Consider the following 13,414-nt stretch of genomic DNA (forward strand, 5'->3'; position numbering starts at 1 on the left):
TGATGAGACACTCGCATCCCAATCGAACAGTGCGCTGCAGCCCTTAACGACACATTTGTAAAAAACTGTTCGGCCTCCTGCAGTGATCGCCTACCTTTTACTATACCTTTATGTTGTTACGCCTCCAGGGATTGTTGACGTGGACGGCGTTGCGAAACTGATTGATTCCCTGAACCATCACTCATCGCCTGGTTTCGTTTCTATTCGCTCGAAATTTCTAAAAAATACCAAGGCCGTTAGTTCTATTATACTAACAAAACTTTCAGCAATCACTGGATACATCTACTCTGCCTATACAATGGAAAATCGGGAAGGTGGTTCCCTTTCATAAGCCAGGTAATAAAAATTTAGCAGCTAATTATCGTCCCATTTCATCCTTAAGTGCTAGCTGTAAATTGCTCGAACGTAACATTTGCAAACATCTTGTTAACTTTCTCGATTCCAATGCATTTTTGACACCAGCCCAGCATCAGATTTAGAAAAACTTTCTAATGTGAAACTCAGCTCGCGATCTTTACTCATAAATTGCATCGTATCCTTGATCGTTCATCATTTGCCGATTGCATTTTTTAAGACTTCGCTGAAGCATTTGATAAGGTCTCTCATAAGCATTTACTACATAAGTCTGCTAAATATTGACACTAACATTCTCAGGTGGATTGAATGGTTCCCATCTAGTCGTACGCAATTTGGAACCGTTAACGGTCATAATTCAACACTTCAAAACGTTACTTCCGGTGTACCGCAAGATTCAGTGCTCAGACCTCTTTTGTTCCTCATTTATATTAACGACCTCCCTTCATCGCTATCATCTAACATTCACTTATTTTCTGATGATTGTCGCGTAATTAAGACCCGAGCCCTAGACCAAGAACTCCATCTTTTTATTCCACTGCTCGTGCCAACTTCCTCTTTCTGCTTTTCTCTGCTCTTTCTTTTCCCCACCCGTCCGCGATCATCATCAACAATGATTGTGTTATCTTTCGCGAAATAACCAGTGTAGAGGATCTTAACCACCTTCAGTCTGATTTAACTGCCGTAGCTAGCTGGTGTAAACTTTGTTTAATGGAACTTGACGTCGCTAAATGTAAAGTCATGCGTGTGTCCCGTTCAACTAACAGAATGCACACATATTACCGTAATAATGTTCCCCTTGAATTCGTTAACTCTTATAAATACCTAGGTGTACATATAACTTATCTTGGAACACTCATACCGACTACGTAGTTAGGAATGCTAACCGCATGCTTGGCTATCTACGCCGTAACTTTTCAACTGCCCCTTCATCTCTAAAAATGCTCTTTATACTACCCTTGTACGACCGAAATTAGAATATGTATGCGCTGTTTGGGATACTGACATGCATGTCATGATTTTCATGTTACCACCCGTCATGGTCGTCATACAGTTACGTCACGAAATACCAATTTTGGGGTATACCAAGCTAGCGAACCGGCCGCAAGCGCACCATGAGCGTGACATGTAAATCATGCTGTACATGAAATGCATGTCATAACTGTCATGTTACCACCTGTTGTTTATGTTCGTCATACAGTCACGTCACGCAATACCAATTTTGGTGCATATCAAGCTAGAGAAACGGCCGCGAGCGCACCATGAGCGTTGCATGTAAATTATGCTGTACACGACATCGATGTCATGATTTTCATGTTATCACCTGTGATTTATGTTCTTCATTCAGTCACGTCACGCAATACCAAATTTGGCACATGTCCAGATAGCGAAACGGCCGCAAGCGCACCATGAGCGGGGCATGTATGTCATGGCGTACATGACGTGCATGTCGTGATTTTCATGTTACCACCTATCATTTATATTCGCCACACAGAAATACCTCGTCGTACCAATTTTGGTATATATTGAGCTAATTAAACGGCCGCGAGCGCCCCGAGACCATGTCATGTAAATCATGCTGTACATGACATGCGTGTCATGATTTGCACAATATGACCTGTCACTTATGTTTGTCATAGACTCTTGTCACGCCATACTAATTTTGGTAGGTATCGAGTTAACGAAACGGCCGCAAGAGCACCAAGACCGTGGCTTGTAAATCATGCTGTTCATGACATGCATGTCATGGTTTTCATGTTATGACCTGTCATTTATGTTTGTCATACAGTCATGTTATGCCATACCAATTTTGGTATACATCCCGTTAACGAAACGGCCAGGAGGGCACAAAGTCGTAGGCGGCTAGATAGATAGATAGATAGATAGATAGATAGATAGATAGATAGATAGATAGATAGATAGATAGATAGATAGATAGATAGATAGATAGATAGATAGATAGATAGATAGATAGATAGATACGCTCAAATTCGCTGAAGTTCGCTAAGAAACGCTTCGCATTTAAAAATGCGGCATACGCAGCTACTAACTGACTGCTTCGCATCAAGTTGATTCCCACATTGCATGGGATCTGTAGGAATCTTTTTCCCGCACTTGTCGGGCGACCCTCCCCCCCTCCCTGCCCGTGGTCCCAAAAGTGACTTATAAGGTACTAAGTAAAGTTGCCTTACTCGGCTAAATCGGCTCGTATTAGCCAGCTGTTGTCACTTACACGACACGAGGGCGCAGTTGGTTTCTTTATGTCACTTTTCGGTTCCACTAGTGCAGTGGCACTTCTTGCATTTCGCGCATTATTAGTAAACGAGGAAAAATTAAACATATTGCGCAAACTGCGCCATGAGAACGAGCGAATTAGGCTGTTTCGAAAGCCAAGCTCTAAGTTAAAAATCCCCCGCACCTCCCCGAAGGGGATCGTGAGGAAATGCAAATGCATTTGGGTGCACCCGATGAGTGTGCGATTAATTAATGAAGAGAGACGAGAGTGTGCACGTAGAGGCGTAATGCTCGAGTTGCATTGTGTTACACTTCGTCCTAGTGGTATCGTTGCCGCGAGAGATTCGACTTAACCGACTTCCATCGCTATCAAGACACCAAAGCGCGCGCTCCCTGCATGAGCGCGGAGAGGAGGAGCGCCCGAGCTCTCTCTCTCCGCCGAGCGAGCTCCGCGATGCGAGCGCTCTCACCGGGTACACTCCTCCTCTCTCTTACCCTCCGCCATTCGAGCCGCCCTACTAATTCTAGCCACCCTAGCCCTACCTCCGCTGCTCCGCGATGCGAGCGCCATCACACGCCCGCGCGCTCCTCCTCTCCCTTACCCTCCGCTGCTCACCACCTGCTCCGGTTGCGAGGCGCGGCGCAGCTGTTGCTAGGGGCGAGGAGGAGCGCGCGCGGAGAGATAACACCTGTGCGCACGCCGGCCAGGGACGCAGGACAACCCCCGACTAAGAAATGCATTCGCATATAAAAAATAACTTATATAATTAATCTTATCTAAGTAGCCTGATAACTAACGCTAAAATGGTCTTGGCGGTGAAAGAGGAATGATAAACTGACAGCTTAGGTCTCATAATCGTATAATGTACTAGCTTCTGTCAACAATTTCACTGGTACGCTAGGTACAGAGCCGCACATTCAGTAGGAAATTTAAATTGAGAACATTAAATATTTGTAAAGCTTAGAAAACTTACAAATTAAACACTTATATTTTAATATACGTGACGAAGAGCAAAATTAGAGGTACACACGAAATGTTTGCATTCTCGATAGGACAGTTTATGTTACAGTTCCCCCTCGTTTATATGCAATTAACGCCTAACAATAACTGTTGGGGTTTTACGTCTCACAACCACGATATGATTATCGTAAACCTGCGCGACAGATAGCATACCGGTGGGGGCTGTTTCGCTTCCACCTACCACCTACCTAACCATTGGTCCGTAAAACATCATTGGGCTATAATATATCCAGGATCAAATGGGATTTGAACCCGGGCCCTCTGCGTGGCAGTCGAGTATTCTACCACGGAGCCACGCTGGTGCTTGAAACTCCTTCGCAAAAGACCTTATACAGGCGTCATGTCGGGCAAGGAATCGCGTTAACATGTGTAATATAACATGACAGAAGAGTAAAATAACAACCAGACGTCACACAATGCTAATTGCGTAACGAGTGTGGGGTTTAAAGCTTCCCACTCACTACAAAGCGCTCAACCATAATTCTCCACCGTCATCAGCCACACGCAGCATCAACAAAATGCACATAATGCCTTACAGATGTGTAGCGGGTACCTCGCTTATCCGCAGAAAGACGAATAATGACATAATGGGTGCTTCCCTACTTCACAAAAATATGATTTGGGGCGTAGTAGATACCTTGCACGTTTACTTGTATTAGTTTCCCCAAGAGAGTTTAGAACGGGCTATTCCAAGGCCGCGCTGTTCCAGCTTTCGCTGTGACTGTGCTGCGCGCTCCCCGCAGGCGTGGCGTTTTTGCTTTGGTGTCTTGCGGCTTCAGGTAACTTGGACAACTCGAGATAACTAAGGCGTCGATGATGCCGCTGGCAAGTCAGTATATATGTACTATTGATATGGCATATTTGCCTTCTATGGCATCTGCGCGTCTGCATGTCTCCGTGTGATCATTACCTAGGTATCCTTTGAGGCTCCATTACAGTGATGAGAGATACATCGGTAATTATTGCTGAGGCGTCTGACATTGTTGACAATAGGAATACTTGCACAAGCACACCGATATTATTTGGCTTGCTAATCATAAGTCGAAGTGGCAGTGTGTCTTTTCTATCGCAAGGCTTTTCCTGTTGGTTGCGTACGAGCAGAAATGCGTTTTGCGTACGAACGCAATTTTTCCCATCTGTGGGGATGTATTCAGGTTGAAACTACCAGCAAGAGCTCCAAAATGCAGAAAGTAAAAACGTATTTTGCTTATAGAGCAATGATTGTCTGAGGTACCAACGACGTAATACAAATTGTAGTGAGCATAGTCAAGGGAAATAAAGGGAGTCTTACACAATGGCCTGTCAAGTGCTCATGCGCAAAGTTTATTTGACATCGCTATGACGCTACTCTGCGCTTTTTCTTTTTTACATTTCAGTCTTCGGTGTGGCGTTGACAATATGCTCGAAAAGTGAATAACACTTGAATAATACGACAAAAGTGTGCTGGAATAGTATCTTTCCAGTTACATTTGCTTGCGTAAAACATTCAGTACTTACAGAAACTAACATGGACGTTATCAACATCTCCTAAAGCTGTACTCATTCAGTGACATGTCCGATGCTACATTACCATTCCAGACCCACTCACGACAGCGGTAACACGTCCGCAACGATGTTTGCAGGTTATGATAAAAATTTCGTGGAATAAATAAAATGCAATGTTTGTGAGGTGCACTGATGATCAGCAATCCTTCCGTCGGCTTTCTTACTGGGGTGCATTATCTTTCCTGCTGGAGAACCTGCAATAAAAGTTTGTGTCAGAATAACTTGCCCTTTCATTGGTGTTCCGGTGATCGAAATATAAACACTGTGCGCTCGTTCATAAAGCCTCTCGATTGCCGGTACTGTTCCCATTCATCTTAGTGGTTGCCTGATGACTGTGATAGCGACGGGAAGCCGACTGCGCTTGGTAACTACATACAGTAACCGCAAAGGAAAGGTGCCGTGGAAGCGGCATCTGTTCATGAAAATCGACTAACCTTCTGTGCTTTTTTCTTCAGTTCATCAGACTTGGTAGACTGTTCGCCCGCACGAAGCCAAGTGTTCGTTCACCTTTGCTGCCCTCTGTGCACTCTGCAAAGTTTATTTGAAAGGCGTGAGCCGCCATGCATTTTTCCAGTTCGTTTCTCTAGTTTGCTTTTAATCAAGGAGCATGAATCGGTGAATGAACACATACCCTGAATTTCTGCACCAGGAAAGCAGCCTAAAGACAAAAAAAAAAAGAGAAAAGGGAGAAAACGTTAACTGGACAGTCTCAGGTAGAGTTGGTTAGGTCTTCCTTGCTTTATGTCGTAAAACTCTCTGTCTCTCTCTGTGTGTGTGTGTGTGCGTGTGTGTGTGTGCCGGAGCGTTTGGCTGAGGAAGAATGCGGTATGTCATATTTCTATGGGACTATCTAAACGACATATATTTTTAACTGTACGAACAATTTATATTTATCCACACATTATCCAAACAAGCACATTCACAATTATATGCTTGGTTTATGTCAACGTATCCTCCTTTATTGTGCAGAGCGAGATTAATATAATGTCTGTTAACAGCCGCAGTAAAGAAGAAAGAAATGACGAAATAACGACATCTCTCTTGTATTTCTGGCTTCTTCGTGGTGGGCAGCGGGAGAGCTGTGAGAGCTGTTCTTTCTGCCTCTTTTTCCCAAGTCCGCGGACATGCGTGCGATAGTACTCGGACGATAGTCTATAATCAAACCTCGATTATTCTATCTTTACTATGATTTCAGTTATCTTCAACAGCCTATGTTGCCAATGTTCTCACGCTCGCAGCTGCGAAGTTTTTTTTTTTTTCCTGGCTAGGCAGAAACATGAACTATATATGTTCTTCTGAACTGATCTGTCGCGCCTTCATACACCTGTCAATGTTTTCTTTTTCTGTAAAAGTGTACATTAGAATTTTTTGAATGACTCAACCAAATTTATTTTGCAACGCTCAGTTAAGGGATAACATGAAAACATTCAACATTGGCAAAACGATTCACAAACCATTTGCTGGCGTCGCCTCGCTGGCATTGACAGCTGGTCGCAAAGCCATTGATAATTGATCTGCTTTTGGGATCTTCGGAAGAAAACGTTCTTGAGGTCGGTCATGACGTTTTTCTCCTGAAAATTAATAAAAATAAGCATTCCACGCATGGAAATATCATCGTGATTCATTCTAGTTGACGCACTCAGCATAAGTGTGAGTGAGTTTGTGCAGGGATAAGCTCGGTGCAGTTATTCGCCGCACCGACGAATGCCAGACCGATGCTAACTACCTCTGGAGTAGCGCATGCAAAACGGGACAAAAGAGCAACACAAAGGCACACGAACAGCGCTAACTTTCAGCGCTAGATTAATTCTGTGTAAAAGCGCGAATGAAATGACTAGAGTAACTATCGAAGCGCAGTATATTGTCATCTCTTTATGGCGCATTCATCAGTAAACCGTTCATCACATTACCAACGAAAGAAAATTTTGTGTATGTTATAAGGTAACGTATGTAACGAGCTATCATATGGCGGACTTTTATAGCTTATTTTTCATGTTTGTTTATATCCATAGAGCACGAACTCAGTGACGCACCTGGTCTCCGAGTACGTACTGGTGATCTCTATCTCAATCACTCTTTGTGTGTGTGTGTGTGAGGGGGGGGGGGTTGTGTGCGTGTGCGTGTGTGTTGCTGATGTACCCTGGGATGCGCTAGGTCAATGGCAGTAAGTATGCCATCAGGCCCGACGTGCACATATAGTGCTAGACCGATGATGCGAATTTTCATCATTGAATTTATGTGGGAACCGAGCTCCTAAAGGGGAAAGAAATCAAGATATAGGGACATTAACTGTAAGATATCTTGTGTCTACTGAGGAATACTGTGCGACATTTACTTGGATCTCGCATCACAAGTACATGTAACCCTCAGCATACTTTTACGTGACGCTATAGGCTGACAGTCACTGGTTTACCACTAGCACGTAGAAGCGTACACGATATATTTGAGGACACGTCAGTGAAAAAGGAAAAAAAAAAGCGAGAAATAAAACCGGAGAAGTGAGAACAAAGGACGAGCGCTGAGTGTCAACAAAATTCGTTTATTGTGCGCGCACAATAAATCAATTTCATTGGCACTCAACGCATCCTTCTGTGTTCTCTCTTACCGGTGTCTTTACGCGCTGTTTTTTTTTTTTTTTCTGTCACCAATGGATTCGTACAACCTAGCTTACGTTCGGACAAGAATTGAGAAATATGCGGAGATGACCGTATATTTGTTAAAAAATGCGCAAGACAATCACCGTTCAGAACAATGCCCACTCAATGTACTGTCGCGTTTGGTATTGATTATACTGAGTAGATTTTATTGCAACTTCGTGTTTGGCATTAACACACGCGCTGCTACAAAACAATTGCAATGTATGTAAAAATGGGAGTTATATGAAAACTTGAAACGCCATTATGAAACGTTCAAACTTTAAACATAGATAGATGCGCTGGTCAAACGTACGTTACTTTCATGAACCCTAACCTGTGAGCGCAGGTGTCTTGTTTTAGCGTAATTGAAGAAAACTAATGGCAAGTACTGGCTTAGTTTAGGAGCAGCGATCAAGACGGCAGTAATAATAGTAATAAGAAGTATTTCTTGAGTTTTACAAGCCACAATGACGATATAATTGTGCGGCAGACTGTAGTGTGCGACTCCGAATTAATTTTGACCACCTATGAAGAGACTGATTAAGGCCCAGGACCAGACCTCTCAAATCCTGGCCGTCCAGAGGGCCCGCGCGACGGCCGTCAGGTTTAACCTGATGGTCCCCGAGTGGACTTAGCCAGGTGACGTTGAGTTTACTCGCGTCTATTGTGGACCGAATAAAGTTGTTTCACTCACTCACTCACTCACTCACTCACTCACTCACTCACTCACTCACTCACTCACTCACTCACTCACTCACTCACTCACTCACTCACTCACTCACTCACTCACTCACTCACTCACTCACTCACTCACTCACTCACTCACTCACTCACTCACTCACTCACTCACTCACTCACTCACTCACTCACTCACTCACTCACTCACTCACTCACTCACTCACTCACTCACTCACTCACTCACTCACTCACCACCTGGGGTTCTTTAACGTGAACCTACGACTAACTACATGGATGTTTTTGCATTAAGCCTCCATCTGAATGCGGCCGCCGTGGCCGGAAATCAAACCCACGATAGCTTAGCAGCGCGACGCCTTTTGCTAAGCAACCACGGTGGGTAAAATGCGGTAGTACACGCTGAAGATAAAAACAATACCGAACATTAGAATTTTTCTTTAATATGCAGGACGGCATTAATAACATTCACAGTAGGGAGGAGAGAAATGTCGAAGACGGAACGACATGCCGCTAGAATGATCCGAACCCACAACCTTATCATGTCGCGCCGTGCCGAACGTGCTTAGGTTCTGGGTTCACATGCCGTTTATTATTTGTCTTCTCTCCCTCACCTTTTATTCCGTTTTCTTATTACGAATAATAAAAAAAGCACGAAATTAATGCACCCCTTTAAATAAAAGGGGAAAAAATACCAGCGCTTCTACTTTAGTGGTTGTTGGGTACTGTGAACTGTGACGACATCAAGCACATTATGGATAATACGTAAAGAGGCAGAGAAGGAAAGGTAACATTTCTGGCGGCGTGATTCGGAAATATAGAGCAACATGAGATTACCGCTGTGGTTAGCTTCCTCGCAAAGCAAGACCAAAATCTTGCACGTTCTGGGTCTTCATCGTCTCCTGTAAAATGCAGTTTTCTAATAAATCATCCACTAGAGAGCGTATTACGATACTGCACAAATTAAAAGCGCAAGACCAGTGCACATTTTCATCTGGACATCTTGAGTCTCAGGAAATGTTACGCATTTTTCGATTATAATTGTATCCAAAATACGCAATTTCTGCTTATGGTGGCAAGGGGCCCGCGTTTATTCAAACGAACTTATTTGTATGGTTCACGTACGAGTGCTATCGTGAGAAATATGAGCGGGACTACGCGAGCGCGTGGCAGATATCCTCGATCCCGATATAGGACGATTCGCGGTGGCCGCTTTCCGAAACGAAGTTGCATCACGGCCCCACTAAGCGTTAGCACTCCCGGCTCTGCAGTGTTGATACAAAACGACGGCTCTGATCGCGTGTCAATGGCTGCTCGCGATGACAAGGCGGGAAAACGACGCAGGTCGCGGCAGCCTGCTGTCTACGGCTGACCAAACTACCGCTGTTAATCTGCTCTTCCACTCGCTTCTGTCTGCGTTACACGTAAAATGGGAATAAAGAATAACACTACTGTTCTTTGCTGGGCGTGAGCGCTGCAACAGGCGCTATAATATCAAGCCGTTATCTCCGTCGTACGTTCTACGTGTGGTAAAAGCAGACGCGTGGTGGGAGTGATAAGAGCTTGCGGAAAAGCGCTGCCCTTTCCATTTTACATTTAACAGCGCCATCCGAGTATCAGTCGAGTCGGAGTTTGAGGCTATTCGTGACGGGCTCCCGTGTTCCCGCTCATATTGCTCACGAGAGCACATTACTTGGAGAGACAGACAAGACAAACCGTTATGCGCAACGACGCAGTTATCGTAGTTCATTATTGTAGTTTTTTTTAAAAACCAAGATGATAGCTGACACATCATGCGGTCTAGCAGAGAAAAAAGAAATACAAAGCGGCGGAGCATAAGTATAAAGCAAGTATGCTATTTTTCTCGTGCGCACAACAGCAAGCTATACGGTCAGGGGGGGCGGAAACATGGGAGAAGGGACAAATTTTTGGTCCGTACTTTAACGCGGTTCAACTAACGTTACCGCTATTCACCACTGACGCCCCGCATGCAGTTTGGCGCCAGTCAAAGGCGCGCTATACTGAAACGCCCTATTCAACCTGACAGGTCGGAGCTCATGCACCGATCAGTGTCTCAATGCGTGACCATCTTGCGATAATTTGCACGTATCCTTGGGCAAACCGGACGAAAACGGCGCCGCAAATGGTACAAGTGAAAAAATCTAGCAAACGGCGCAGTTTTAGTCAGCGGTAAAACACTCCGTTGGTAAAACACTTCGCTGCTATCCAGCGCAGCATGCCACAGGATGCAACGCCTTTTTGGGACGTAAAACCCCAACAATAGTTATTATATTACAGAATGCAACGCCGCGATTTCTCAGTGCCATTTGTCGAGAGAACAGATTTACCACGTAGTCCTGCATGGCGTTCACCCGGCTCGCGAAATTTGTCCGACGGTCACACTCACCGCAGGGACCCGCGTGCGTCACCGCGACGAGTAGCAGGACCGCGAGAAGCGTGCCGCGCGGTGACATGCTGAAAGAGTGGCGCGGCGGAGGCTGTTCGCTGCCTCTATATGAGAGGCCCCGAATGGGGTCACACCTCGGTTCGCTTCGATCGCGGGGCGGCTGTGAAAACAAGGTATCCGCAAATGTTGCCCCCACCTCCTCACAGCGTGTTGCTGAGCTGCAGAACAGCGACATTCAGCATCTGTGGATGTTTCGCAAGACCGCGTGCATATTGCTAAAGCATCATGCGCGGTCTCTTACTGTACGAATCAGGAATGCTTCCAGAAGCTGGTACTGTGGTAACGGGAACTGTGACTGCGTGTGTTTTCCTTCCTTTTGTGTGCATACTTCGAGTTTTCACATTTATATTCACTATAAATGCAACAGTTGCAACGACCCCATATGCCTTCAACTCATATTTGTGATGTTTTCCCAATGGACTGCTGACTTTTAAGAGATTACGTAGTGGAGTATGAAGCAATTGGGGATTTTCACCCGTTACCAAATGACCGATTGTGTGTGTACGTGCACACACGCACACGAAAAAAGAGATTATGGATATATTTGATGAAATCAAAGCAAACTTAATCCTTGTCGAGTTTTAAATGCGAAGCATTTCTTAGCGAACCTTTGGCACTTTTAGCGTTTCTACCTACGTATCTATCTACCTAGCCGCCTACGTCTGGGTGCTCTCATGATCGTCTCCTTAACTTGGTATAGACCAAGATTGGCGTGGGAGGGTAAGAGTATTTGACGAACATGACTGTCGGGTCATGACATGAATAACGTGAAAATCCTGTCGCGTACGTCGTCAAACCCTTTCCTCCAGACGCGTGTGGCACACACCCGTTTTCCATGCGCCGCGGTGTACGGATATGTGCCACAGGTGATTGACAGTTTATATCTACCGAGTAACGGCGAGAACAGACATTGGTAATTTAAATGCGAGCGCATTAAGAAAAACCGACATCGGCAGCGTTGACCCGACGAACGCAAAGAATAAAAATTAGGATCCAAGCAGGAATCGAACCCAAGCATTCTGCGTGGCAGTCAGCTATTCTACCACAGAGCCACGCCATGTCTACAAACTGGTTTGGAAAAACAGCCTATGCAGGCGTAATGTCGGCGTAACGTCAATTGTAGTTGTGGTGCTTGCTATCTAATTTTACAAGAAAGCAATAAACATTACATATGTACTCATACCATACATGCGTCATGTCAGATTAACGTCTGTGGTTCCAGTGTTGGCTCCGCTTTTGTAGCAGTCTAATAAACATCATAACTGTATTCCTATGATCCAGCAAGCTATATCGAAGCATTGTTCGACCCCGGTGGAATACATTAACGAAAGTTACGATGATATTCACACGATTGTACCATAGGTGCACTTAGTTTCGATAATACCGACGTATGCACTCTAACGTGAGGGCTGGCTGGCCCCTACATTTCCTTTCTTTAATCTCTCTCTTTCTCTGTCTGGCTTTTTCCTGACCGTCGCACACCAGCATAAGGTGTTGATGGTACGAACATGATCTGCGGAGTACCATTTAGAATGCAATATTCGTAATTCAAAGAAGACAGATGCTCAGAGGAAGATAGATACTTGTAGTGATGATAAATTGCCGAACAGGTTATGTCGCTGGAGCCAATGTTCCGACCAATGGACGACAAGTGCGCTGACGAAGACAAGTTCACTTGCCAAAACGTTGACTACAGCGACATTCCCCGCTCGGTAATGCAAGTTTCTCGGTATTCAATTATTCCACTACATGAAATTCATATAGTGTTTTCTTCCGAAGCATACCCAAGAAAAAGCGTGGCTCTGTGGTAGAACACCTGCTTGCCACACAGACGACCTGGGTACGATTCTCAGTCGAACCCGAATATCTTCATTACTTTATTTGAACCTTTCTCGATTTTTCGGTCACGGACAAGATGATGATTTTTCGCTCACAACGAACGACACCGACGCCGACACCGGAATTTCTGCGAAACGAGCTCTTTAACGTAATATTGCGTAGCAGAAGCGCAGAACCGCGTCAGGCTTCAAAACATGTGAATTGCGCAACGAGTGGGTGTTTTAAAGGCCCACCCATTACAAAGCGCTCATACACATATTTAATCATCAGCAGCAGCGAAAGCATCAACAAACTGAGAAGCTGCGTAGGTTCGCGTGTAGTCTTACGGACGCGTAGTGAGCCCTTCGCTGATTCGCAAAAGGAAGAATTATGGTGTAGTGGGCACTTCGCAACTGTACTTTCGGTAGGACATCTAGGATAGTTTGAAACGGTCCAGGTTAAGCACAGACGTTCGTTTCCTTGCGCCACGGTTGAGGCATTCACCGAGAACCGAAGCGAGGCTAGCAATTGAGAAGGCGATGCGCACGGGGCCCGATTACGCTATCGCGTTCTACTCTTGAAGGCGAAGCTCAAGCGTCCTCCAAGTTTTTGTACACAGCGAACTATACACCATTTTGCTATCAC

The 13,414-nt window shown here is 45.0% G+C and overlaps 1 long non-coding RNA gene across 1 annotated transcript; it reads right to left on the reverse strand.

Annotated features, from left to right (window-relative positions):
* Window positions 1–6,614: 6,614 nt before the first annotated feature.
* On the reverse strand, window positions 6,615–11,026 carry LOC119387233 (uncharacterized). Its single transcript, XR_007414993.1, has 3 exons — window positions 10,892–11,026; window positions 9,322–9,386; window positions 6,615–6,726 (listed from the first exon to the last, which is right to left on the reverse strand). It is a non-coding gene; the product is annotated as an uncharacterized LOC119387233 (long non-coding RNA).
* Window positions 11,027–13,414: the final 2,388 nt, after the last annotated feature.

This window comes from Rhipicephalus sanguineus, chromosome 1 (assembly GCF_013339695.2).
Source record: "Rhipicephalus sanguineus isolate Rsan-2018 chromosome 1, BIME_Rsan_1.4, whole genome shotgun sequence".
NCBI classification, from domain to species: domain Eukaryota; kingdom Metazoa; phylum Arthropoda; class Arachnida; order Ixodida; family Ixodidae; genus Rhipicephalus; species Rhipicephalus sanguineus.